Genomic DNA, 2,994 nt, shown 5'->3' with positions numbered 1-2,994 from the left:
TTTCAGCTCTGCTACATGAAGCTGACAGCGCGCGGCCACAGACCACGACCGCTCTCTGTTAGCTTTACGCAACAACTGAAGTGAGCCGTGCAATCAGCGATGATGTCACTCAGGTTACTCGCGGCCACCGCTCTCAGGTGGAGGACTCCAGCTGTGGCCACCTGAGTGACGGCACCACTGATCGCGCTGCTTACTTCAGTCACTCAGGAGTTTTACGGTCACAGGCGAATCCTTCACGTGTGACTGCAAATCAGGCTGCGACACAAAGAGAGAGCCACGCAATGTCAGTGAAATCGGGTGAAGCTCTGATGTCACTGCTGCGACTCCTGGGTCCTGGCACTGACCTCAGAGGTTCATCTGAGTTCATGACAGCTCACAAAGACAGAGCCGCGGGATGACAATGAAGTCGGGTGAAGTTCATCCGAGTTCATTCTCATCGCCCGGCTCTGTCTGTGTCTGCTGTCAGTGGGCATGTAGCAGAGCTGGGTGACTGCAATGACAAATATGCTTCCAAAACATATGTAAAATGCATGCAAAATGCATCCAAAATACATGCGTTTTGGATGCATTCTTTTTGTCAACACGCAATGTCAAGTCTGCCAGAGGGTGCATTTATTTCTGCACTGGTCAGGACGCAGTGTGCGCATGAGCCCTCATGCTAGTCAATGTCTTCCCAGATGAAACATTTATTGAAGTTTTTTTTGAGATGGCATCATTGGTTGTCAAAACCATAGCCCTCTACGTCAGTGCTTGCGAACACATATGACAGGATAATACGTGAGTACAATGAACAAAATATAAATGCAACATTTTTATTTTTGCTTCCAGTTTTCATAGATCTAAGACTTTTTTCATGCACATGTAACACCCCAGGGTCAAGGGGTTTTCACCCGACACGTCACAGTGCGGGGGTAGCAGATCCTCTGTGTCGTCACGGGCTGGCCTAGCCCGGTTTCGTGACCCCGAGATGTACAGGATGGGGGGAAGGGAAGGTTGTGGACAGGAGGAAGGATTGAGGATGGGGGAGGTAGTGACGGTTAGGAAAGTCTTTTTTAGATCGGGACACCACCTGTGGTCCGTGGCCAGAGATGGGCCGCCACTCTGGGTACTGCTCTCCGGGGCTGATGGTGAAGGTTGCAGCTGGGATGGTGTCGCTTCACACAGCGGGGTTACCCCGAGGAGGATGATGGAGGATGGACAGGAGTGGTGGTAGTCCCCATTGGCACCACAGCACTGGGCGACAGCGCCAGCAAATGAGAGGCAGAGGCAGGGGCTGCGGTTCTAAGCCTTTTACTCACTGATAGTTCAGGTGCTGCCCTAGAGTACCGGTCTCTGCCACGATGTGCTTCAGCCAATCCCAGATAGTCGGCAGTCACCGCCGGTGCCCGTGAAAGTTTTTCTAGTGAAGTGTCCCTCGGTTGCTATCCGGAACCCGGGCTGAGCCTCCAGCTCCAAGCCACGGGTCCACGGAGAAAGAGAAACACTCGACTCCTGTTGTCTGTGCGAGATGTTATCCCAAGCTGTGCCCGGGAAAGTTTGCTCTAGTGTGATGGTTGTGCCTTCTTCTACCCTAAGTGGTGCCTGCCCCAAGTGGTTGTTCTAGCGACTGGGGAAGTCCCATGCTTCGTGGTGGCTAACTATCCTGTCTGCGCTAGTCCACCCACCTGTGGGTAAGCACCTTACTGTTGAATGTGTGTTTGTGACGGCACCAGCAGTTAACCCCCTCCTAACGCGGGATGGATATTACCCCTGAAATGAGGTGTAATACCCTGTGGCGCCTGAAGCCCAGGGGCGCCACATACACAAAATGTCTTTTTCCCAAATATTGTTCAGAACTTTGTCTAAATCTTTGTTAGTGAGCACTTCTCCTTTGGCAAGATAATGCATCCAACTCACAGGTGTGGCATATCAAGATGCTGATTAGTCAACAAGATTATTGCACTGGTGTGCCTTAGGGCTCGCACGTTTTGCACGAACGTGTAAAAGGTGCGTATGGCCCTCCGTGTGCCGTGATTTTGGCACAAGAATGCTCTCCGTGTGCTATCCGTGTTAACATATAGAGAGCAGGAACTTTCTGCTCACTTGTCTCGGTCGCTGCTGTCCGTGGTACTGATGTCTTCTGCTCTGCTGTTTCGGCCCTGCTGACTTCCCGCTGCTGCTGTTTCTGGTCCTCTGTGCAGTGAATATGCGATGAGCATAATGATTGGGGGTCGGAAGCAAGTGACAGCAGCGGCAGAGACAGCAGTGCTGGACAAGGTGAGTATAGAAATTTATTTTATTTCACAGAAAAGTGGTTTTCTCCAGTACGTGTCACACTGATGTCACACGGAGCACATCCGTACGATCCATGTGACACCCGTGCTGCCAGAGAAAAATGGACATGTCTATGTGTGGAGCACATTGACACATGTATGCTCCACACAGTCCATGTGAAAACATGCACGTCTGCTCAGACCCATTGATTTTAAGGGATCTACGTGTGCTAGTGTCTCCGGTATGTGTGAAAACAGACGTCACACATATCGGAGACACGGATGTGTGAAGGGGGCCTTAGGCTAGTCACCTAATCACATTCTTGTAATAAAAGTACTCATTGTACTTTAGATGTAGATGTTGATTTGCTTCACCTGGAGAAATACATGCTTTTTGCAACATTTTTCAAGAAATCTATAGAATATGGTCACATTAATGAAAAACCTTTATATTATGATCTGCATTATAAATTCTGTTATTTCAGATTTTGCATCGGAGCCTTGGAGTTTCATGTTATGCCTCTCACATTTTCCAATTTCTCCCATGAATCTGTTATCGAGGTAATTCATTACAGAGTAACTTAATGTAATCCTTCTTGTATTCTTCTTTTAGTTACAACTTGTAGATTTAAAACATTTTGTAACTGTCCAATAAGCAAAAAAAAAAACCCTCAATGAGCAGTTTTCAATGCTCTGCCCCTGTTATCTGTAGGGCGGGACCTTTACCAACAAGAGTGAATGA

This window comes from Anomaloglossus baeobatrachus, chromosome 1, assembly GCF_048569485.1.
Source record: "Anomaloglossus baeobatrachus isolate aAnoBae1 chromosome 1, aAnoBae1.hap1, whole genome shotgun sequence".
NCBI classification, from domain to species: Eukaryota; Metazoa; Chordata; class Amphibia; order Anura; family Aromobatidae; genus Anomaloglossus; species Anomaloglossus baeobatrachus.
The sequence above is the reverse complement of the archived record's forward strand: the minus strand, read 5'-3'. Positions refer to the sequence as shown.